Source organism: Crocodylus siamensis, chromosome 1, assembly GCF_052110815.1.
Source record: "Crocodylus siamensis isolate JL-2025a chromosome 1, ASM5211081v1, whole genome shotgun sequence".
In the NCBI taxonomy this organism is placed as follows: Eukaryota; Metazoa; Chordata; order Crocodylia; family Crocodylidae; genus Crocodylus; species Crocodylus siamensis.
In genome coordinates this window covers 416456558-416482307 of record NC_143395.1, presented here as the reverse complement: position 1 = coordinate 416482307, position 25750 = coordinate 416456558, and the positions used below count along the sequence as shown (strand labels likewise).

General features: G+C 54.8%; 1 protein-coding gene and 1 non-coding gene across 2 annotated transcripts in view; both read right to left on the bottom strand.

Moving 5' to 3' along the window:
- ARHGEF17 (Rho guanine nucleotide exchange factor 17) overlaps positions 1 to 25750 on the bottom strand; it is a 191592-nt gene that overhangs the window by 92740 nt on the left and 73102 nt on the right. The window lies entirely within an intron of this gene.
- On the bottom strand, positions 16734 to 16807 carry TRNAN-GUU (transfer RNA asparagine (anticodon GUU)). Its single transcript has one exon. It is a non-coding gene; the product is annotated as a tRNA-Asn (tRNA).

Here is a 25750-nt window from a genome sequence, read left to right as displayed (position 1 = left end):
CATGTTTCAGGGGGTGTTGGTTGTAGCCATGTTGGCCTAAGGACACAGGCAGACAAGGTTCTTTGGGTAAATCCAATATCTTGTATTAGATCAACTCAAATAGTCGGAAAAGTTCTTCTTAGCAAGCTTTTGGGTACAAACACTCTTCATCAGGCTGAGGAAGCATCTGCAGATGGTCTGTGCTCTTCCTGGATGGTCTACAGACCATCTGCATATGCTTCCTCAGCCTGATCAAGTGTGCTTGTGCCCAAAAGCTTGCTAAGAAGATTTTTTTCCAACTGTTTGAGTTGGTCTAATAAAAGATACTGGATTTACTCAAAGAACCTTGTCAGCATTAATGGGGTTTTGTCCTCACCGTGCCCTGTGGGGTAGGGAAGAGCTTCAATCCTCATTGCAATGAAGGTGTGGAGAGATTAGGTAGCTTGCTCAAGGTCATTTGTGTCTCTCAAGTGCCTGTCCATCATTCTACCCACTAGACAGCTTTCCTGCTCCTTGGATTAGTGCAGTAATTCATGCCATCAACTCGACAGAGCCTACAAGGGAGAAGAGCTTCTCCCCATGGAAACCCCACAATGAATCAGAGGACCATTTAGGGAGATGTTGAGAACGATGCAGAGAGTCACTGAAAACGCCCATCTCCCACGCCTGCGAGGAAGATGGAGCATGTGGAGAAGAGGCTCCCAGGACATCACGGTCGTTTCGCTCATACTGGGCTTTTCTTCGAAACCAGTGGACTGGCCAGCACGTCAACTGGAGCATATGGCCCCTTCCCCGTCAACCCCACCAGCTCCTTTTTGAGACAGCGTTCAAAAAATACCATCTCACATGGCCTTTTTCCAGTGTCCAAGAGGCCGACAGCGGGCAGACAAAGGCAGTGTCCCCTGGGAACCCCACCGGACTCCAATGCCGCAGAGAAGCCGGGAGAGAGGTTTTCATATTGAAAATCTCCCTCTCAGAGACAGCTGGCTCCCTCCCACCCCTGACCAGCCTCCCCCTTTTCTCTCTAATTTGGTGGGTGCGGGGAAGATGGGGTGATGAGAGAAAGGCCCAGGTTTACAATGACTTAATGGTCTTAAAAAACCCAAAGCAACACTAGTCTCACACAAGTGTTTGGAAGCCTGATTTGATACTAAGGATTAGGGTCAGATGTCTGATTGCTCATCAGCTATAACCAGGGCCAGGTTTGCCCAGGAGCCCATCAGCAATCAGGGTGGCACGTATGGCCCAACATGGCGTGCCCTTTATTTTGATGTCTACTTAGGAGCAGGTATCCTGGTTGTAGCCATATTGGGCTAGAGAAAAAAGAAATCCGGGCTCGTGGTAGAGGTGGTCTCTTTCATTAGACCAGCAAGATTTTTGCCAACATTTTTTTTTTAGTGTTATTTAGGAGCAGAGCTCTCTGGGAAGCTGGCTGCCGTGGTGGGCACGCAGCCCTTCAGAAACTCTATCACTTCTGGGTCAGTCTCTGACTATGGAGGTAGGTCGTGTTTTCCATCGTGGCGGCAGGTCAGGGTTAACCTTGCTTCCCACTAGAATTGACCCCAAGGGCATCCCGCTGGCTCAATCGACGATGAGGAAATTCACTGCTCCTTATTTTTTTTTGCAAAATTATTTCTATATAGAGAAATAAATATATAGATATAACCCCACCTCCGACTCCAATCCGTTTGCACTGCGTAACCGTGTGCCCGTGCACCCACCTCCACACCTGTACCCCCACCCATTGCCCTCCTCCGAGGGTCTGCTCCTGAAAACGTCTATGCCAGACCCTTCTCCATCACTGCTCCTACTGACAAGGCCTGGGGACCCCAGATTCCCAGGCAGGTTAAATCAGGATGGGGTTTGTGGCTCCATCCAAATCTGCTGCCTTTCAGGACTCCTAATGGGGTAGATGGACGTGGCCCCCGAAGTCGATGCTGCTGGCCTGCGAGGTGAGCAGTCCTCAGCCCGTCTGCGTGTCACAGGCAGGCGCTTCTAACAGATGAGAAGAAAAGTGAGGCAGGCTGGTTAGCAGACCCCTGAGGACCACCGGCAACCACGCACGGGGTCAAGGGGGCCGAGAGGCTCACTGAGAGCGGCAAGGATGCTCAGGCGAGAAATATTCCCCACGAACAAGAAGGGCGAAAGAAGCCAGAGTCTGCAAGCCAGAGAGGAGTTCACTACCCCAAACAGGGCTCCGCTGGTTATGGGACGGCGCCCAAGGTCCCGATGTGAAATCCTTGCCGGGCCCGGGAAACAACAAGCCCGAAGTCCAGAGCCCCTCTCCTTCCTCTGGCGACCGCCGCGCACAGGAAATTCTTGGAGTGTTTTGCCACTTTTAAGAGCACAACCTATTTTTAGCAAAAGCAAAACTATGAGGGAGTTATTTTTAGCCCGATGCTTCACAAACACCTTCTTTAAAAATGCCCTTTTCTTTGCAAGAGCCCAGGACCCCGCGTTCCTGCCGGCCCGTCCTTCCGGCTCCCCTTCCCCCAGGAATGTGCCGTGGGTGCTGCCCGGCAAGGTCAAAAACCCTCCTGGAGAAACAGGGCGTAAGCGACTGTCACGGATCTGGCGGGGAAGGCAGAGGAAGGGTTTGAATCTGTTTTGGCTGCTTTTGCCAAGAGGTTGGGAAACTGGATTGCAAAAGCCACTGGCTTGCAGCTGCCCGAAGGTAGCTTGAAAAACATCCTTGCGGAGGGGGAAGGGAGGAAAAGGCCGGGGCAGCGTGGCCCGTGGGCAGATTAGCAGCACAGAGCCCTCACCCCAGCACCCACCGAGGTCCTGAGCGCCTGTCGTTTGCGTGCAGGGGACAGGGCAGGTAAAACTCCCGTGCTCAGCTCTCTGCTAGGCCCTGACGCTGCTAGCCGAGTGGCCCATGCAACATCGTTCCCAGAGGACCGAACATTTACAATCCTCTGACCACCATGCACAGCTCCAGATGTGCTTCACACCTCTGCAGGGGAACTTCAGGCAAACTTAAAACGCAGTTGGTCTAAAAAAAGGTATCACTTCTACCCGAAGCTTGCCTGCCTACAGACAAGCAGTTTTTCCAGTCCTTCGAGTGCATCGCGTGACTGTGCCAGCTGCTGCCACCTGCAAACTGTTCCCCACTCCGATTCAAATGTCACTGTGGAGCAGAGCCAAGCCTGAGGGGTCCTACCAGCAGCCTCAGGGGGCTTCAGATAAGGAGAAAAGCCTTTGCCCGGCAGCCTAAATATGAACCTTTTGCATCTGGAGCACACCAGACCAGACTGCCAACAGCGAATGCCCTGTGGAGCACACTTCTCAGCTCCGGACATTTCTTCCTGACCCCAGCTGAAGGGGCAACCATGCCCTGCAAGTCTGGAGTTGGCAGCTCCAGTAATACTCCCATGGATGAAGCCCCAGGCTGGCTCCCGGCTCTCCTGGATCGCTGCCTGGGCTGGGCCCTGAGCTGCTGCGTCTGCTCTCTAACCTACTCAAGAGCAGTTCAGATCCAAGCTTTGGGTCTGGCTTCACTTAAGAGTCACGGAGACCGAGGCCCGTTTGCACTGGCGCAAAGCAATGCAATGCAGAGCTGGCTGCGGATCGCTGTCGCACAGCCCTACCTCCACCTCTGTTTCAGGGGGAAGCCGGCCCTCGGGAAGGCAGGTGTAGCTGGAGCGAGTGGTGCACGCCTGGCAGTGGCCCCAGGTAACCCCTTTGCTCAGGGGAACCAGCTACGACTGACCTCCCTGCTGCCGAGAGTCGAGCGGCCGACAGGACTGACAGCAGCTACCTATAATGAGTCTGTCTGTCTGTCTGTTGCAGATGCCACAGCAGACCTGGGCAGTCACCGGTGCCCCAGCTTGGGCATCCTTGTTGCCCGCCCATGCAGGCCAGGCCAGGCAGCCTGGTGGCACCTGGCACTACTCGCACCGAGCCTGCACTGGGGACCTGGGCTGGGGGATGAGGGGGAAGCCACCATGCTCTCTTCACCGGGTCCTTCCCTCCAAAAAAATACGCCCTGGGTCAGCGCAGGCTTCGCCTCTCTCCTCTCTTTAGGTGGACGATACCTTGGGGGCCTCTCCTCACGCTCCCCTCCCCTGAAGGGGCTTCCAGCAGAAAACAGCCCACTTTGGAAGTGGGAGGGAAGGTTTCATAGATTTCATAGACATTCGGGCTGGAAGGGACCTTGGAGGATCACCGAGTCCAGCCCCCCACCCCAGGGGCAGGAAGTCAGCTGGGGTCAAAGGATCCCAGCAAGATAAGCACCCAAATGTTTCTTAAAAGAGTCCAGAGTACGTGCTTCTTGCACCACCTCCGGCGGCAGGCTGTCCCAGGCCTTGGGGGCTCGGACAGTAAAGAAGTTTTTCCTTACGTCCAGCCTGAAACAGTCTTGGAGGAGTTTGGGACTGTTTGATCTTGTCATGTCATGGGGCGCCTTGGTGAACAGGCGTTCCCCCAGATCCTGGTGAGCACCCCTTATATACTTATAGATGGCCACTAGATCCCCCCTGAGCCTGCGCTTTTCCAGGCTAAAGAGCCCCATGGCTCTCAGCCTGTCATCGTAAGGTCTGTTTTCCTGACCTCTGATCATGCGCGTGGCTCTCCTCTGGACTCTCTCAAGCTTCTCCACAACCTTTTTGAATTGTGGAGCTGAAACTGGACACAGTCCTCCAGCTGCGGCCTCACCATGGCCGAGTACAAGGGGAGAATGACGTCCCGGGATTTGTTGGAGAAGCATCTATGGATGCAAGCAGCATTTTGCTTGCTTTGCCAGCTGTGACATCGCACTAATGGCTCACGTTCATCTTGTGGTCAAGTCATGACCCCCAAGTCCCTTTTGGCCGTGGTGCTAGCCAGTGTAGCACTGCCGAGCCTATAAGCGTGCTGTGGGTTTTTTTCCCCAAGGTGGAGAACAATGCATTTTTCGGTGCTGAATGCCATCAGGTGTTTGGCCACTCATTTTCTGAGCCTGTCGAGGTCAGCCTGGATCACCATCCTGTCCTCAGGTGTGGACACTCTACCCCCAAGTTTGGTGTCATCAGCCAACTTGGCCAGTCCACTTCTGACATCAATGTCTACACCATTAATGAAGATGTTAAAGAGTATCGTCCCAAGGACAGAGGCTCGGGGGACCCCACTGGTCACAGCACACCACGGTGATTCATTTCCGTCGACCACCACCCTCTGGGTCCGACCACAGAGCCAATTCCCCAGCCAGCACACTGTGATGTAGCTGAGGCCGCAGTTGGCCAATTTTGCCAAGAGGTAATCGTGGGACACCAGACTGAAGGCTTTTTTAAAGTCAAGATATATGACGTCAATCTCTTCTCCCTTGTCCAGGTGATAGGTCACCTGGTCGTAAAAGGAGTTGAGATTGGTCAGGCAAGACCTACCCGTGACACACCTGTGCTGGCTGTCCCTCAGGCTGTTGCCATCAGACAGCTTGTCAAGAATGGCCTCTTTGATCATTTTTTCCAAGACTTTCCCCAGGATAGAGGTCAGGCTGATGGGCCTGTAGTTCCCTGGATCCACTCTCCTCCCTTTCTTGAAGATCGGCACCACATTGGCCTTCTTCCAGTCTTCGGGCACTACACCAGAGCGCCAGGAGGTTTCGATGATCCGTGCCAGGGGCTGGGCTACGACGCTCGCCAGCTCCTTGAGTACCCTGGGGTGTAAACTGTCCAGGCCGGCTGACTTGGCGTCCAGCCTCTCAAGGTGTTTCTTTACATGGTCCACATTGATGTAGGGTAACAATTCTCCCTCGCCCTGGCCATCGCATCCCATGTTGAGCAGGGCCGTCCCTTGGGGCTGGTGAAAAACCAATGCAAAATACCCATTAAGCAGGTTGGCTTTTTCCTGGGCATCAGCTGTCCCATCTGGTTCAGCAGGGGTCCAATGTTACCCTGGCTTTTCCTCCGGCTCCCCATGCATCTTAAAAAGGACTTTTTATTGTCTTTGATACGTGTAGCCGGCTGGAGTGTGGTCACAGCTCTGGCTTTCCTGGTTCGCTCCCTACAGGTCCGGACCAGTGCAGAGTACTCCTCCTTTGGGGTGGATCCAGTCCTCCATCCTTTATAGGTCTTTCTTTTTAGATGCAAGAGGTCCAGAGGTTCCCTGCAGAGCCAAGGGGGCTGCTGTGCCCTTTTGCTGCCTTTCCTCCGAGATGGGATAGACATTGCTTGTGCTTTCAGGATCACTCCTTTGAGGAGCAACCACTTGTCCTGAACTCCCCTCCCCTTGGGGTCATGGTCCCCTAGGGCCTTACCGACAAGCCTGAGCTTGTCAAAGTCAGCTTTCCTGAAGTCGAGGACTTCTGCATTGCTGACTGACTTGCCAGCTTTGCGGTGGGTGGTGAAAATTGCTTGAACAAATCTTTCCTGCAAACAAAACCATGGGCCCCATCATCAAGGCTGCCAGACAAACACCCCCAAGTCCCAAAGCCACCACTGCCCAGGGAAAAAGGGGCTAAGGCTCGAAATATGCCAAGCCGTGGCACAAGGTGATGTGACTCCACCGTGGCTCTGTGATCTGGGCTTCTCTGCATGAAGGCAACAGGCCAAATCCTGCCCTTGGGCCCAGGTGAACCAAGCAGGCACGTCCAACCGTTGATCCGCAAGCATCCTGTGTCTGCAGGTGCCAGCACCCCTCCACGGTCTGTGGGCAGGGACACTCAGGCCTCTAGTTTGCAGGACCTGGCGATCCCCGCCGCCAGCAGCATCTAAGGCTGGCAACCCTGGACCAAGCTCCACACGCATGGGGCTGGCTGAGTAGGGGCATTTCCAGTCAGACAGAACGAGCTAAGACTCAAACTGCTCAGTGTCAAACCCCAGGGCCACACCAAGCCCTGGTCCTGTGCAAACACCAGTTTGCTTCCACACATGCCTGGCCCCCATGCAGGGACTGGCAACAATTTGCAGTCCCTGGGCTGGCAGGGCTGGGGTATCATCGGAGGACACCACGGCTTGTACAAGGTGGCGCGGAGTTAAGCTACCTGCCTCCACAGCATCCTGTGGCAATGAGTCCCATGGGTGAACGCCACGGTGACTGAAAAAGAGTATCTTTGTTAATTTTAACCTAACTGGCCAAGTTTCACTTCACATCCCTTAGTTTCAGGATTGTGTGAGATGGCAACAAATAAATCTCTTTTTTTACTTTCTCTTTGCTTCATTTTTTTTTATGTCCTAATATATTTTCACCGCTGAGGGTAAAAGGCCAGTTGCTACCCAGCTCTGGAAAGCCCTGGAGAAACACAGACTATGATTATGTTTCTACTGACACCCGCTGATGACCCCAGCAAGGTGTACATCCAGCCTCCTCTTAAAGCCCCCCAGGGTAGGAGCCAGCACCACTTCTCTTGGAAGCTGGGTCCAGACCCTAGCCGCCCTGACTGTGAAGTCGCGCCTCCTGACGTCTAGTCTGAATCTACCCTCTGCCAGCTTGTGACCGTTATATTGCCCAAATGCCAGACAGCCCCAAACCCACTGTCAGGCCTGGAGCCCGAGGACATCCTCTACCCTCCCGAAGTGACTACACGGCATCAGGGATGGGGAGGGCAGCATTTTGATTCCTGTACATGATTAGCTGTACACAGGGGCTGGTGAATTAAGAGTCGCTATGTTAGGGAGCAGAAACAAGCTGTCACTCCACGACTCTGCTCCTTGCTCTGGTCCTGATCGTGTCAGACCCTGGTCAAGGCCCCGCATCTGTACCTCACCTTCCCCATCTGTAAAATGGGCGTGGATTACACCAGTGCTTCTCAGCCAGGCTGCTTGTGCCACGAGATCCTTTGAAAGGTACTGCACAATAGTATCGCTGTTAGGTGTGCAAATACCTGCACAGGATTCACAAGATAAACCCAGAGGTTGCAAATAGGAGTCCACCGTGTTAAAACCATCCTGACCTGCGTGTCCCCTCTGAGCTCTTGGCCACAGAAGAATTGCTCTAGCATTTTTCTGTAATCTAGAAATGAGTAAAAGTGAAGAGCTGGCATTTTTCAAGGGAGGCCTTGAGTTTAACAAGGGGCGCCTGAGTCTGAGAACCACTGAATCCGACCTACCAGAAGCAGGTGGTGCTGAGCAGAGCAAACTAAAGGAAGAATGACAGGGCTGAGGCAGGAGAGGGAACCAGTCTGGATGGCCTGTCCAGAGGGGAGGATGCCAGTAACGAAGGGGCTTTAAGCACAGGGTTTTGCGGGTGAGCTGGGCCACGCTTAGGGCATGGAGGAGCAGCGGGGCTTCAGCACTGACGCCCGAACAAGTGCAGAACCAGGCCCCACTGCAGGGGCACAGGGCTCAGCACTGGGGCTCCCACAGCTCCCCGCAGGGCCCCGATAACCCACAGGGAACCAGAGCAAGCGCCAGAAACCCCCAACCCAGCCCTATTCCTGCCCGTCCCAGCTCCACCAGTTCCAACCACCAGCCCCATAACTGGCTCCCTGCTCAGCATGGCTGCAGGGGCCCTAGGCTGTGCACCCCTCAGTGCAAGGGACACACAGCGACGTCTTCTCAATGTGCCAGGGAGTTTTTAAACCTTCATCAGGGCACTGGGTGTTAGTGGCAGCTGAGTCTGGGGAAGGCGACTGCACTGTGCCAATGCTCCTGCTGGACTCAAACCAGAGGTTCCTGGCCACAGGGCCAAACCGATCACCATATCCGGGGTCAGGAAGCAATTTGAGCCCAGAGTCAGATTGGTGCAGACCCGGGGGGGGGTTGCTGTCCTCTGGAGTGGAGGCACAGTCCCTGCCTGGCATCTCTCGAGCGTACATTAACAACCTGTGGGCTGCCGTGCTTTACCTGTGGCAGGTTCGGATGGTCTGCCTTGTTTTGTGTCAGGGTTGAAGGTCGTCTTATGCAGAGTTTAGATTCTGGATCTGTATAGGATGGCTTGGATAGGAACGGTCCTGCCTCAAACAGGGGGTTGGACTACATGACTACGGAGGTCCCTTCCGGCGCGCAGCTCTAGGAGACATTCCCCCTGCACACACCTTCGTAGCTGCTGCAAGACGCTTTGCAATTTCAAGGCCCTGGGCTGTTCAGACCCATAATATGCCCTTTTTTCACCTGCTTATAGCAATCTAGAAGAGGGAGCCAGGTAAAAACAGCGATTCCAGTTCCTTCTCCACTCTACGTCCACCGAGGCATGGGTTTTTCCACTGAAAAGTGCAAGCAGAGCAGTGCAACGTGTTCACAACCAAACCTGCACCCAGGATAAAATCAGCCCTTTTGGGGTTTCCAAGGAAACTCAGGCCCAGAGAACTGCAAATATTTTATCCCCTAAATGTTGCCGTTTCTCAGAAAAAAACACAGTTGAGCAGATCGCTCGCACTGCACCTGCTCAGCCCCATGGGGCACGGCCCGGCAGCTCACCACCGACGAACACTGTTTCTTACCAGCTTGGAGAGTGTTTTACATACAAGCCCAAGTGAATCTTCCTGTCTTCCCTGAATCTCTGAGGCTCATATCAGGCTCAGGGTCGGACTTGATGATCCACTGCGGTCCCTTCCAACTCTACAAATCTATGAAATCAAAACAGGAACCTGAAGGCCTGAAAGTTCAACACCCGTCAGGGAGTTTCACACGCACCCCTGAGATCCAAACCTGCTGAGGTTTGCTCGGACCTGGTTAGAAGTCACTTTTTCCAGGTGACCCCACAATGTTACCATAATCCCGGGTGATTCTTATCCTATTTTACTACTGACATCAAGGCCACCACCAAGATAACAACTGATTTTGTACAGCCCCTTGCACATACTAAGAGAGAGTCCCTGCTTTGAGGAGCAGAGCATCTAAGCAGACAAAGGGAGGGAGAAGGGGAAGAGTTTTATCCCCGTATATTAGATGCACAGGGCAGAGGCACAGAGGTTAAGTAACCAGCCCAAGGACACACAGGCAGTCTCTGGCAGAAGTAAGGATTGAAATCAGAGTCACAGTGAAGTCCTTCATTCCCCAGACCCTCCTCCCTCTCTGCTCTTCTTCAGGTCTCCGTCTCCCAGACTATGCCAATCTCATCTACAGCCACGTGCGTAGGACCAAAGACGGCAGCAGAAAGGTCGCACGGCTCAATAACCACGCGCAAGCAGCCACCACTGCATGGTAGCTGCTATAAATGCGCCTTTTACTCTGTGCAGCTCAGCAAAGCCTGTGCCACGGCCGCACGGCACATCTGAACTGTGCAAAGCACCAAGCGCGTTTGGCAGGTTTCATGCTCCGCTGATCCAGCACCAGACAAAAGAGTCTGGGGCCGGCATTTCCACATCGGGATGCTAATGGCCTGACACCTCCCATGAGCAGGTGGGTGCTTGTGTACGCCCAGGTCCGTCCATCACCTGTAGCTGTGGTCAGGGCAGCAACACTTCTCCAAGTGGGAGCGCTTGTTTTCAAGGGCCCTCCAGCTCATCTGGGTCATGAGCAAAAGCTTTAACGGTGAGAAACGACATGTAATGGGTGCAGCAAAGACAGCCCGAGTCTATAGGCAGCTGGATACTACGTCCCTAGCAGAAATGCGACTGCCTGCTATGCCTGGCCCCAGATCCCCTGCTTTGGTTTTACAATCACGTCTTTCTTTTAGCATGTGGGAGTACCTCCAACCCTCCCGCCCTCCCTATCGCTTACTGTGGCACAAGCTCAGCTCCCCACAGAGGAGCCTGATGACACCGTGAGAAATGATTTACCAAGGAAAATCCAGATCCAGTCTGGCCTCTTCCAAGCAGGTCCCTAACTGTGTGTGGCCATTCAGTATTGCCAGCCACGCGAGGTCCAAAACGCAGGAGCCAGGGCCCCAGTCACAGAGACCGGCACTTCGGATTTTGTGGCGCTTGCTGCAGATTTTCAACACTTTCCTGCCCAGAGATGAGGGTGAGTTTGGGGGGTGGGGGTTGGATGAAGGCTGGGATTTTCATCTATCTCCTGATGCTATGGGCTGGAGCCATCAGAAACACCCTCAAATATCCCAAAACACAGGGGACACGTGTGGCTCTAGTGTGACTCCTGGCATCCAGACCAAAGCTGTCCCGTGACACCAACGTGCTGTGCATACACCTCGTGTCTTAAATGAAAGGCCCCTCTCGGCTTTAAACTCTGCATCACCTGTAGACACAGGACTGAAATGGGACATACTCTTCGCCGAAGACATCCCCATTCAAATCTGGGTCCAGATCCAACCCTGGCAGCAGAGGATGCTCGTCCCTCCTATTTTTTTAAAGATAATTTAATGTCTCGGGCCAAATCAGTTCTGAATTTTATCCACTAAGCAGAGAACAATCATTCAAGCCTGTGTGGCACCACCATCGGCAAGTCTCCTCCCTCCCAGACTCTTCAAGCCTGGGGCTTCAGATACCCCCAAATTCATGGAAGGCATCTTACGTGCAGGCCCCAAGCCTGGAGGTCTCAGGGCTCAGATGCCCTCGAGCCTCACTTGCCCCTAGCCAAAAGGCCAGAAATCCCCCATCTGCACAAAATGAAGCGTGTTGCTGAGATCCTCCTGTTGGGAGTCTATGGGTAGACTCTTGTTGGGGGGCTGCCTGCGGTGCACTGGACAACTCTCCACCCTTAACTACACAAAGTCATTTAAAGTGATCTTGGCCTGGCAATCACGGTATCTCCCTTGCAAGAACAGGGACCATGCTTGAGCCAGCGCTGAGCCCTGCTTTGTAGCTGGGATCCCCAGACCTTTTCAGCTCAGACACATCACTGCAAGCGGCCAGATGGGTGCCTGCCAATTGTGTGCTCTTCCCCATGAAAGATGGAGCTCACGGGACCGCAGAGCATAGCATCTAAGAGCTCCGTCGGCCACGGACACAGGGATCTCCCCTTCCCCTCGCTGCTCTGAGAGGTTTGCAGTGCACCCAGTCTCCTCTCCTGGAAGACACGGCAACCTCTACGCAGCCAGTTGCAAGAAGCTCTTGTTCCCCACCCAGCTCGGTGCCCTCGGCCCTTTCTCAGCAATGCCGGAGGAGGCCGGCAAATGCCGAGGTCCCCACTGCCTCCCAGGCAGCCGCACGGCATTCTAGTCATTCCTCGCATTGCGCTGGTGTCTGCATCTCAGAGCCCGTCTTGGGGCCGGGGAGGCAGTGGCCTGAGCTATGCGGCCAGGGCACTGCAGAGGTGGAAGGGGGGGGCAGATGCCCCGCTTCCTGGGAATCTCTTGATGGCAGCAGAAAGCCAAGGATGGGGCAAGACATCCTAACCTACCCTGGCACGTAGTGTGGGGTCAGAAACAGGTGGGGCCGGATCCTGTGGGAGGCTGGGATGGGGATGGCCAGAAGCACACGTTGGTCTAATGATCCTGGGCCCAACTGTTCTAGCCTGAGAGCAGCCCCATGGCTGCTGTAATTTGCACCTGTCAGGAGTTTCAGCCCCTCACTGGTCCCAGGGACTGGTCCCAGGGACCCCAGCGACTCTGGTCTGACAGAATGAAGCGTTGAATTCAGCTGCATGAGCTCAGCACTGCAAAGACTAGGGTCACATGAATTAAGGCCCAGGAAGTCCGACCCTTTCCACCACACAGAAGCGTGGTTTGGGGCCTGTTCCACTCCAAGGGAACCTCCAGGAATCCCGAGGGAAAAGCAAACCGGCCGGTGTGCATATTTCGCACAGACAAAGCACACGGCAGTTCCCGTGCATCATCCACACTGCACTTCTGCGGATGGCTCGGCCAAGGCGCTGGAGGGTCAAATGTTGCACCCTGATGAAACTGCCCCTCCCACTGGTGTCTCCTGACCTCATAAGCTTCACAGCACCCCCCCCACGGCCTTAGGGAGACCAGCCCTGCACTGACATCTGCTTCCCTCTCCCACACCACACACTTCCAGGCACCCAGATGAGATCTATGGGGACACTGGATATATCTAAAATATAGGAATCACTGTAATGCAGCCACTTCTGGGGTGAAACACAGCAGCTGTCAGCAGTGCCCAACCACTGTATGTGGACTGGAACCGAAGAACATCTGTCCACTCAAAACAGGACTGATGCTATGTGAGCAGAATGACATGAGCCACACTGGAAATTACACCGATGCTGACAAAGAAGCACTGGGGAATCTGGAGGAGCCACGAGGCAAAAGTGCTTTGGTTTTCCATGTCATGATTGAGCAGTTAATGCTACAGCCAAGGATTAAACTGGGGCATCAGGGCAAGCCAGGTTTGCAGGTGATGGGCAGCAGCTTGCTTCAAGAGTCAGCTTTGCTGCGAGGTTGAGAGCAAAGGGAGGAAAGGACTGACCCAGAAGTCTGCTGCTTCTCCTGGCTGGAAGAGCAAGGCAGCTGGCTGCAAGCCGGCTCGGGTCTGAGAGTGAATTTACTGCTCTTTGGCCCTGGTGCAGCCGTACCAGTCCAGCTACTCCACACCAGTTCTGGGCATGCTTCCAGCTAAGCGGATGCCCAGCCTGGGCTAGAGCAGTGAGGGGTTGCTGGTGAGACAGCCTCCTTGTACCCTTGGCACTGGGTGGCAAGCGATGGCCTAAGGGTCCCTGTGGCAGCACAACCCGAGCACAACCTGAGGCTGAATTGATTCAGGCTTGGCAGGTTAGTCTAAGCTGTAATGATTGAACTGATTAACAAATGAACAGACATTCCCTTTTGATTCCCTCAAGCCACAAGCTGGAGGACACCAGAGCATGCCTGCCAGCCACTGCCAAAGAGAAGGGAAGACAGAGCCCTCCAAGGCTTCCCCCCTCCCTGTTTCAGCAGAGGGGGCATGGCCAGGCCCCAGCCAGGAGCTAGCGCCAGCTAGGCTGAGGAGGGGGTGGGTGGGAAACAAGTAATGGCATTGAATTCATAAAAGCTTGAACAAGAATAGTTCTTTCTCTAAAATGAGCATTCAACACAGTTCAGCTGTGTTTTTGCTTTCTCTTGCTGCTGCCTCCGAAGTCTCTGGGATTTGCAGTCCAGACTCAGAGCAGCAGGACTCTGCAGGTTTTGCTCACTGCTTCTTCTTCCTACTTCTGGGATTTGTAGTCCACAGTTGCAGCCAGCAGTAAGTTTAGCAGAGTACAGCAGCCCCATACTCAGGGGAAGCGGAGTTTAACCCCCCTCCCTGGCCCTAGGCCCCAGGCCCCAGCCGGGGTTTGCCTGGTGGGGGCAGTGAGCCAGTACCCACTGCTCCAGCTAGGGAGTATCAGGCCAGCTTTGCTCTCTGAAGCAGACAGCACAGCCCAGCACAGCCCAGGGCTGCAAAGCATGCTAGGGGACTCTGATTTAACTTGAACCAGGAAGGGGTCTGGGACAGAAGTTTCATAAACTGTTTTGACCTAAATCAGTTAAGTCTGATATATACTACATTCAACTAGGTTTCTCTTAAACCAGTTTCAGCCATTCTGAAAACTGGTTTACGTGCACTGAACTTCTGTTCTGTTACTGGTTTAAACCAGTTTCTGATCACTTGAACCAGTTTATGTGTAACTTCTGTCCCTAGCCCTACTGCCTTTCCTTTCATCAAGGCACCCGGGAAACTCGACTCAGACGATGGGCAGGGAGCAGCTCAGACACCAGCAGCCCCTTTTGCTCCCTGCTCGGCTGCAGGCTTCCTTGCACTGGTCACTTCTGACAGGTTCACAAAGGCATCAAACTCTCTTGGGTCTCAGTGGGAGCTGGCTGCTAAATACCACTGAGGATCTGAGCCTTTGCCTCTGGCATGAGTCCCACAGGGACAATGAGAACAGCCAGCTTAATGCAAGGCAGCTAGGCACTGGAGTCTGGGCAGTACCAGCATGCCGCTCATCTTCAAGCACCCCTAGACAGTACTGCTCTACCTGTTCAGCAGAGGTAAACTGAAGCCTGGGCTGGCCAAGATCAGAGAGCTAGCAAGCTGCTGAAGCCAGGAATCTGCCTCCTGGGCCCGTGCTCTGACCACTGCCCTACACTCCCCTCCTGCATGCATTCCTTCAGGCTAGGAGGTCCTTCATGCCTGCATCCCTCAAATTCTCCAGCTTGCAAACACAACGCCATGTAAGCAGAGCAGGGCGCTCTGTGGAGACGGAGTAGCTATGAAGCAGCCCGGCCCTAGGAGCCGCAGCTCGTGATTACAGGTTGGACCATGCAATCAACCCTGTTGCACAGCTACAAGGCTTAGGGCCCAAAGACACCCAAAGCACCCTAGTGCCACAGGTCAAGCAGGAGGATGAGGGCTCTTGGTGTCTGGCTGCTGCAAAGGTTGTTAAAATGCACTAGAGAGATACAAGGCAGAGGATCTCCCTACAGAGGAAGGCAAACCCCCTGTTGTCCGTACCAACCTGACTGCGGGGTGAAATTCCTTCCTGACCCCAAATACGGAGGCGACTCAGCCCAGAGTGGAGGGGCAAGACCCTCTAGCCAGAAAGCAGCGGGTGCGAGTCCCAGCAGGAGCGCGGAGCAGGAGCCCTGAAAGCGGGGAATCAACCCCAACACAGTCCGACTGACAGCCGCCTTTCTGGAGAGGGGATGTTTCTAACTCACTGTTGGTGAACCAGCCCAGGGAGGAGCAGCAAGTAACACACAGCCGTCTTCCTGAGACTGCAGACAGCCGGCTCCAGTACCTCTGCTACTCCCCACCTACCCCAAGGCCTTTGAGCACGGAGCCAAGTGAAAGCTGAGGCGGCTGAGAGACAGACACCCTTGGACACAGGTGTCCTCAGGGACAGACAGTGGCACAACAGAGTAGGAAAGTTACTTGTCCAGGGGCAGTGGCAGAGTCTAGCCAGGAACTCAGATCTCCTGAATCCCAGCCCAGTGCACCAGCAACCGGGCAAAGTGGCCTCCCTGTGGCACCAGAGCCTCCCACCGGGCCTTTGTGGAGGCACTGCACCCTCCCCCACCCCCAGTCATGAGTCTGCTCCCCGCTAGGGTATCTCAGTGACTCTAGGGGTTTCATAGATTTCATAGACATCGGGGCTGGAAGGGACCTCGGGAGATCATCGAGTCCAGCCCCCTGCCCAAAGGGCAGGAAGTCAGCTGGGGTCATAGGATCCCAGCAAGATAAGTATCCAATTTACTCTTGAAGGTGTTCAATGTAGGTGCTTGAACCACCTCTGCTGGCAGACTGTTCCAGACCCTGGGGGCTCGGACAGTAAAGAAATTCTTCCTTATGTCCAGCCTGAAACGGTCTTGCAGGAGTTGGTGACCGTTCGACCTCGTCATCCATTGGGGCGCTCTGGTGAACACACGTTCCCCCAGATCCTGGTGGTCACCCCGGATAAACTTATAGGTGGCCATCAGATCACCCCGAGCCTGCGCTTTTCCAGGATAAAGTGCCCCATGGCTCTCAGCCTGTCATCGTAAGATCCGTTTTCCTGACCTCTGATGATGCGCGTGGCTCTCCTCTGCACTCTCTCAAGCTTCTCCACATCCTTTTTGAATTGTGGAGCCCAAAACTGGATGCAGTACTCCAGCTGCAGCCCCACCAAGGCCGAGTACAAGGGGAGAATGACGTCCCAGGATTTGCTCGAGAAGCATCTATGGATGCAAGCCAGCGTTTTGGTCGCTTTATTAGCCGCAGCATCGCATTGGAGGCTCATGTTCATCTTGTGGTCAATGATGACCCCCAAGTCTCTTTCTTCGGTAGTGCTATCCAACGTAGCACTGCTGAGCCTATAAGGAAGCTGCAGGGTTTTCCTCCCAAGGTGGAGAGCCTTGCATTTTTCGGTGTTAAACACCATGAGGTTCTCGTCTGCCCATTTGCTGAGCTTGTCCAGGTCAGCCTGGATCACCCGCCTGTCTTCTGGCGTGGATGCTTTGCCCCAAAGTTTGGTGTCATCGGCCAACTTGGCCAGTCCACTCCTGACTCCAGTGTCCACATCATAAAATATCACATTCGTCCCTGGGTGGGCTCGAACCACCAACCTTTCGGTTAACAGCCGAACGCGCTAACCGATTGCGCCACAGAGACGTGGCTGACTGGTGAGACGATGGGACGCACCACGGCCTCTCTGCTCTAGAAGCAGCTGGTCACACATGGCACAGAGGTGGCCAGGACAAGGACAATCGTGCTGCTGGCTGCAGAGGCTGCTGGGCTCCCAGGGGCCCTGGCTGACCTCTCTCCTGGCTCAGAGGATCCCTGTGAGCCTGGGCTGAGGTTTAAGGCCACATCTGGCCAATCCAGAGCTGGTTTGGGGGAAGTAATGCTTTTACCTGACCTCTCATTGGTGGATCAAGTTGCCACTCCATACCCTGCAGCAGAGGGAGGGGTCTCCAGGGTGCCCAGGGGAGTTAGGGGCACAGATGCCCAGTGCCCAGGGGAGCTAGGAGCACAGGCAACCTGCTGCAGCACTCCTGCTCCCTGCACCCCTCGCACCGTGGAGACCCCTGGGGCATGCAGAGGAGCCCAGCCTGGAGATTAGGCATGTGGCTCCCTCCAGCCCCGTGGGCAGGCAAGGCACGAACCAGCCCTCCCCCTTGTCTGGGTAGAAATGCATTCATTGCCCACAATGCTCCTTACGCCGGCTGGGTCTGGGCACACCTCTCCTGGCCAGACCCATGGAGGAATGAGGCCTCGCTCATGAGGACAGCCAGGGAAGGCGCAAGGTCTCTAACGCCAGGGGGACACAGCCCCCGCAGCAGCCCCCGTGGCCAGTCTGACCACAGCCGGCTTCAGGGTCATCGCCCGGGAGGGGAGAGGCAATGTTCACCATTGCTAAGAAACTGCTGGGATGAGCTAGTCCAGCCCCCAGCAAGAGCCGGGGCACCATGTCTCCCTGCAGCTCCTCCAGACAATCCTGGACTAATATGGAAAAAGCAGCACGGCCCGTTGCCCGAACAGCAGACGGACCGGCTGGCCACTACCGTGTGCAGCTACAAACATGTTCCCGGGGAGGCGGAGGTCCCCGGAGAAGGCGGGTGTCTGCAGTGCTGCCAGGCAGGGTGACATCCGGGTGATGCCATCGTTTGCAGTGACCGCGCCTCTGCACTGCTTGCTGATGCCGCTACGCTGCAGCGGTTGCAAGCTCTGCTTCATCCATTCAGCCCCTCCCTGCCTCCGAAGCAGGGATCTGCTAGCTCAGTGTTTTGCCAGGCAGCAGGTGTGGACAGAGAGATTAAAGCCCAAGCCACTCGCGGTGGGTGAGACGCCAAAGGTCCTGCCTGCAGAAGTGCTGGGCGTCCCCACCCTGCAGCCAGGGCCCAGGGAGAGCGGTGTTAGGCCCAGACTTGCACTATCCGAGCACAGGGGGTCACTCAGAAATGGCTGTGATCCAAGTGCGTGGTCAGTGCTGACCGATATCCCCTAACCCTCCTGCCCAAGATGCTCCTGGGCTCGGGACATTTGACGCGACTGCTGGAGGTGAAATCCCAGTATTAACCCTGCCCTGGGCCTTTGAATGCTGGGAGCTATAGGGGGAGAGGGGCAGGGGACAGCTGTGCGGGCAGGACCTGCTCCCCTACTCTGCCCCTCTGCAGCCGCTCTGCTGCTGCGTGGTAGGGCGCTGGGCTGGATGGACCTGGGGTCTAACCCAAGCTGGCAACTCATGTCCTTCTGGACTCAAGAAGGTGCAATATGACCCCGCTTAGCAGCTTAAATGCCACTTAGATGCATAACATTGGAACAAGATCTGACTTGGGGCTGTTAAAATTTATAGCGAGGAAACAAGCCTCTGTGGGGCAACGTGATAGCTTTTATTAGATCAACTAAATAGTTGGAAAAATTGCTTTTTGCGAGCTTTTGGGTATAAACACCCTTCTTTAGGCAGAGGGAGAGGCCTGAAGAAGGGTGTTTGTACCCAAAAGCTTACAAAGAACAGTTTTTCCAACTATCTGAGTTGGTCTAATAAAAGATATCACATTTATCTTGTCTGCCTATGTCCTTAGACAAACACGGCTACAACCAACGCCCCCAAAACACAGGAAGCAAAGATGACCTGGCTGGTCATGTCTCTGCCCTCCACCAGACACAGCCTGGGGACCAGGATCTCTGCTCTGGGAGGGGAAGGAGCTAAGTTGCTCCCAGCTGGGATATGGGCTCCTGGAGCACGGACAAGGACGACAAACCTCCCGGGCTGCCCCCAGGCTGGAGGACCCTCCCTTAGGGCCCCCCGGGGTCCACGCACAACAGATCTCCTGGAAAACAAAGCCTCTTGCTGGCCCGGCCAAGCCACCAGGCCCAGCAAGCATGTGCGTGCTTAAAGTGAAACCACATGCCTTGGCCGCCGGTCCCTGCAGAGCCGCGTCTCGCTGCGCTCGGAGCAGCCAGCGCCCTGCGCCTCTAACTGGAAACATACCGGGGGGGCACCCCGGGCCGTGCCGTGCCAGGGGAAGGCTCTGGAGCAGGCCGGCTCTCGCCCCAGGGCTCCCAGCCAGCAAGGTGCCTGCAGCGCTATGCGATGGGGAGAAGAGGGGGCACGGGTCCTTGTTTTTCCACCCCTCGTCTGGATCCACTCGCTCTGTCGGCAGAAGCTCGCGGCAGTCAGCGGTCGCTGCTGCCCGGCCGTCGAAGCGCGTGCCCAGCCGTGCCGCGCAGGGGACTCTGCCCAGCGCCACGCGCCGCCAGCGCCGCTCATCAGCCCCTTGCTCCCTGGGCTAGTGGAGATACGGAGGCTGCCGGCACGGAGACCTGCTGGAAGAGCGGCACGCTCCTCTGCTTGAATGGGTATCGAAGCTCAGATGGATGCCGTGGTACCGGTGCCAGGGGGCAACAGCTTGAACTCTGCTCGCTTACATCGGTGTAAGCCTGTTGTCGCCCCGCACAGCTCCCGTGGGGCACTTGCGCCTTTGAGCACCGGGGGCCAGAGCCCCTGCAAATGCTGGTGCAGCTCATCCTGGGCCAGGGCCGGCCGGCGGCCCCTTTGCCATGCTGCCGAGTGCAGCTGTGAGCAGACCCACTGGGGGCAGTGTAAATCAGAGGCGGGCACCTTGTGACATGCGTGACACAAGGGCCATGGGTCGTCTCTGTGTGTGGCACGTGGCAGACCGGGGAGGGGACAGGCAGCACGCTGGCGGAGGGGGCAGGGAGCAGAAAGCCGACCAGCAGATCAGGCAGGGAGCACAGGGTGGGGAGCAGACATCAGAGCAGCAGATCAGGCAAGAGGCATGGGGCAAAAGGCAGACAGCGGAGCAGCAGATCACGCAGGGAGCATAGGGCAGGAAGGGGAAAGGAGAGCAGCAGATCAGGCAGGGGAGGGGGATCAGCATGGCACTCGGGGAGGATGTAGGGCTTAATATGTGGCACGCCTGGCTAAAAGATTGCCTCCGACTGGTCTGAATGGTCCCGGTGCCCTGGTGGTCTCAGTGTGGGGAGAAGCACCCCCCTCGCTCTGGACCCACTCCTCACAAGCACCGCTACGATGGGCCACCCCTGCCCCAGCCCTGTTTCTCCTTGGTCCAGCCCCACCTTCCTGCACCCCTCTTTGTCCCAACAGGCATCTCCCTCCAGAGGGCTGAAGGAAGCCTGAAGGCCGGCCCTGACAGCGCATGTCTTTTTGGGCCAGGGGCACACATATACGGCTGGTAATCACAGCCCCGCGCAGGACGAGAGACAAGTGGTCTACAGGCTGATTCCTAAATAGGCTGCGGTTGTGCGAGAGGAAGCTGTGAACAGCTCTGGCGTGGGAAGGGAAGTAAGGCAAAGGCAAGGGGGAGCAGTGTAAATGGCTTGAGCTCACTGAGGGCAACCCTAGGTATCAGTGCATTCAGGCCCCGAGTGCATCACCTCCTCCCCATGCCCAAAAGGTGCCTACAAGGTGGGATGAACTCCCCACGCTGCTCCATCTAAGCGGCCATCCAAGTGGTAGCAGCTCTATCCAATCCCCCTGCACAGCGCCGGGGTGGATTTATACCTCAAGCATCTCACATCTCCTCTGGAAAGCCCTGTAGGGCTCCTCCAGCCCAGCACAGGCTGTAGAGCAGACAGCCACCCACAGCAGCATGGCCAAGCTGGCCTGCAAAGAAGGCGGCGTGTCTGGGCAAGGCTCACGCCTGCTGCAACCCCCAGTAGCAACCATGAGCAGTAACCAGCATCCCCTTGCAATCCCCTCCTGCTGCCACCCGCTAAAACAACCAGCCCTGAAGGAATTAAATGCTGAGATTATCCTGTCTGAAGTTCAGAGACAATCCTGCGAGAGAAGCACTGAGGTACCAGGAAGGCAGAAGGCCTCCTTGCACCCTCCCAGGACATGACTCCTGCTGAGAGGCACCCGAGTAGCTAAAGAGATGCAGTCACTGCCCAAGCCCATCACGTGCCCATCTCCAAAGCAGCAAGAAGTCAGCCAGGCACTACTTAACAAAAGCGGCACTAGCAGCTTTTGACTGGGGTGCGCCACACGCAGCAGCTAGGCAGCCTCAGGACATGTCCTTCCTTCTTGGCTCCAGCACCGCAGGCAACGGGGCTGGGTCCTGATCTCAGTTACACCAGCAGATGTGAAACCAGAGGCATCCGCCGGGTAACGTGCGTAGTGCCAGTGAGCCCTCATGTATTTGCTGGAAATCATCCAGCAATGACTTCCAGTTTGCTTCCTCTGCTCAGCACCAGGCTGGGGACAGGCTGATGAGATGGATGTTAGTGATGGTGAAACAGCTGCACAGACAGCCAGCCCTGGGGCCTGGGAAACTTCAGTGATCAGAGCCTGGGCAGCAGCAGGGTATGCTTCTCTCATAATGCCCTGGGAGAGGTGAGAAGAAGGCACCAGAGGAAGAAAGCCCTGCTGTCCTTAGCCTGGGCTTTCTCCACTGATGCACCCAGGGTGTGCCCATCCCAGCAATATCGAAGTCCAAACCCTGCTCTGAGCAAGCTGACTGCAAAGCCTGCGCTGGAGTCTGTGTGTGAAAAGCATCGGCCCGCTCCTCTGCTCTCCCAGAGCAGGCCGCATCACGCGCTACAGCACGGGGGAACTTGAACCTCGACTACCGTCCAACACTTTGGGGTCTGAAATGCAGCCCAGAGATCCAGAGCCTGGTGCAGGACCTCCCCCTAACTCTCTGACCCGAACCACAAGAAGACAACCACCAAATGAGCGAGGCCCTTCTACCACCCCTGGGGATTTCTCCCTAGCCCACAACCAGCATCTCGGAGGTGTTCCCAGGGACCCTGGAGCTCCTCTCTGCAGATAGACCAGGCCAGGACAACGCTTGCTTTGGCTGGGCAGAGAGGAAGGCAGCTCTGGGTCCCATCAGCGGGCAGCCCTGCTCAGCTCCCTATATGCTGAAATGCTCAAGTGGTGCACGCAGATAAGGTACTTCGGGGAGCATGGGCCAGGCTGGTCCAGCTGTGTAACCAGCTGTCCTGTCAAGGGCCTGCCTGGGTGAGTGATGGCAGCTCCTGTCGCAGTGCCGCGGAAGCAGCTGCTGGCACCTCCCCAGCCCTGGGCGCTGCCCATCGGGGTGGAGGGGGTACAACCGCACACACGCGGTACTGCTCATGAAGATGATCTGGCTGCGAGGGCACAGTGGCGGCGGGGGGCTGCGTGTCATGTTGTACCTCTTGGCCCAACTTCCCTACCTCCCAGTAGCAGCTGTAGCCGAAAGTCACTACCGCTTGCAAGACACCCAGGCACTGCGATGCCAGTGTCTACCTAAGCACTGCACAGATGCGCCAGGTCTTAGCTCTCAATGGCCTTCCTCACCTGCCAACCAGATGGGACCTGTAGTTGTGATATCCGTCTCCGGTGCCTAAGGCTCTGTGACCTGGAGGCTGGTCTAAGCTGGACAGTGCTAGCAGCACACCAAGAAGAGCAGGGGTGGATCCAGGGGTTGCAGTTATGTAGCTGCACCCCTCCACCCCCCCTTTGATTCCTGCTCCACCCAAACTTTAAAACCAAGTGTCTGGGAGAAGCAGTGGCATTTCTATTCAGGCAGCTCTGAGGAGTCTGTGAACTTCATGGCTCATGATTCCTACTTATTTTTCTTTACTCCGACTCTCTCCTTTTTAATGGTCTTCTTGATGTGCCACTATGCCTGAAAGTTAGCCAAAAACTTTTTTCCAACTACTCAGCTGGTCTAATAAAAGATATCATATCTACTCAAAGTACCTTGCCTGACTATTCAAAACATCCTTTCTTCTGCTGGCCATGTCTCTCTGCTATTTTATATCCTGTAGACTGTTCTTAGATCTACCTAAAAACCTTAATTCAGGTGTTGTCATATTAACCCAGGCATAAAAATGACTGACAGTGAAGTATTGGATGCACTATCAAGATGCTCAAGAAGGCTAGATTTTATTTTATGAATCTGAATAAGAGATGTACATTTAACTATAGTGACTCCAGGACTAATGAAGCAATATCTTTTAACTAACTTGACTATTTTTCTCTATTTTTTTATGTTTTTAAAACTTCAAATATAATGCTGCACATTAGTGCACATTCCAATAAAGTTACATTTGTTTTTGCTTTGACCTTAAACTGAATAATAGTGTACTAGCTCCCTAGCATATTAGCAGAGTTTCAAATATCTGTAGAAAAATATGTTTTGTGTTATCTGTGCCACACCATCTGCAGCACCCTTCTCAAAATCCTACATCTGTCCACAGAGAGGAGCTGTTCCTGCCTTGACAGGCAGAATATATATATATTTTTTACTATAACCCAAGTCGTTTTTCCACAGTTACCATTCTTCATCCAGTAACAATTACAATCGGCAAAGAAGCATTATAATCCAAGGACAGGGCCACAATAGGATCCATTAGTAGCCCACGGATCCACCTGCTCCAGCCCTTCCTGGATCTAGTGCCCACTTGATCCCTAATGATCTGGCATCACTTGTGACCATCCAGCATCCCACATGCAATGGGTGGGGTGGGTCTCAATCCAGCTGCCAACCTCTGTGACATAAAAATCATCATCTGCCTGATACCTGCTGCCAGAAGTGCTACTTGTTTCTCATAACCTTGTCCCTGCTGATCCGGATGCTGGAAATAGCAGCATGGTTTAACTCCTCCACTGCTGACCGAATCAGCCAGAAAGGTGAGGTACGAGCCCACCAGGCACTGCTGGTGGGCTTGGAAACGGATGAAGTTAGGAATACACTAACCTATATCCATGCAGCTGCGTGAGACCTGGCTTCATTAGAAGACAGAGGGCTGAGGCTGGGGGTCTGATCCTGCTAAAAGCATGGGGAAATTTCTACTAGTCTGGCTACGTGGAGGCCGGCTGCGTTTGGATGTAGCAGGAACAGCTTGGAGATGGAAATGGAGGGGGCATTGAGGCTGGAGTGGAAGATGAAGCGGGAGATGAGGACAGAGCTCATGCCCCAATGCCACCCACCAGCCTCCAGGGCTGTGTTCTGTGGGTCCCTCCAAAAGGAGATGAAATAGGACAAGCGACCTACAGTGCATGAAGACAAAAAGATGTCAGGAATGCACTCAGATGGAGACAGACATCGTCAGCTCCCAAATGCAATCTGCAACCAAGAGCAAGGTACATCGAAAGCTCTTCAATGCCCACCCAAGGCATCCAGTTTGGGTACCACCACTCTGTTCTGGAAGACAGGAGGCTTAACTACCTCTTGTCCGAGGCCCTCCACAACGGGCTACAGATAAACGGGCCCCCAGGCTCTAGGGCTGCCACTCAGATTCTGATCATTAGTATCATCTCTTTGTCATCAAAGCTGACACTGAACACAGCCATACACATCCTCCTCCATTCGGAGATGTCTACATGGCGCTGAGGAGGCTTTTAGGTCCCCGAGGGCACAAACACACAACAGGGTTACTACAGAGCAATTCACCCTGGATTTCACTCTGCAGCAAGGGGAGGACACACAACCAGCTAAGCTGGTAAGTGCTATTCAGCCCCTGGCACCAGGGGTAGGTTGGCATTTGGCTCCCCCTGCTGGAATTTATGGGGAATTGCACACCAAGCTTTGAAAGCCTGGTGCGTGCAAACACACACCTGACGTGCCAAAATAAACAAGTTTAAAATTTGTAATGCTTGTTACGTTAATGAGGATTAAATGCCGTGGTGTGTACAAGCGCCCCTGGACACTAAGTGGCAACAGATCAGATTGAGCACCTGGTTTCCCTGGGATAAAACTGACAGGCCACATGGCTACTACCCTGGTATAACTTCTCCTGGTGTATATTTACTCCTTGCTTCAGGAAGTGTAGCTGCTCCCTGCAGCAGCTTACACTGGTACCAGTCTGTCATGGGTCCGTTCTACTACCACTTCTGAGCAAAGCTGATTTACTCTACAGTAAAAGTATTGTGTGTCCATACCAGTCTCTGAATGTGAGCTTACCCCCTCCTCTCCGCTGCTTGATTCTCTGTGCAACCATTAACACACCTACATTGCTAAGGTGCCTCTATCTGCACCTGAAGTGGCAGCAGCAGTGCAGCAGCCACCTCTGCCCAAAAGCCTTGTGCTTAGGGCACTCAGGAAGGGGAAAGCAGAGCTCTACGTCCCGCACAGTCAGAGGAGGCTTAAACCCACATCTTCTGCTTCCTAGAAAAGCATCCACCCCACCAGCCAGGGGCTAGGCAGGGCTGAGGGCACCACCCTCCACTCCCCCTGTCCAAGCTGGGCCCCTGGGCAAGAGAGGATGCAAGATGGAGCTGGACTTTGTGGCTCAGTGAGGAGGGCACTGCCCTGGGTGGAAAGGACTGTGCTGGTCCCTGTGTTTTTTATACTTTCATCCCAGGAGCTGCCCACTTCTCAGGGCACTGAGAAGAGAATCAGGATCCCCTTTAGTTATGACAACTACGACAATTATGACTGGATGTCACCATCCCTCGCCCCCGACCATGAGACAACCCTGCCTGGCCTGTCACTTCAGTGAGCCACCCCTTCCGCTGGAGGACAGGTTTCACCTTCCTCCCTGTGGGGCTGGTTTCATCCTCCTCCCTGTAGTCCCTGGGCTGGCAGTCCAGGTCTCCCTGGATGCTTCCAGACGACCCCAGCCTGCTGGGCACTG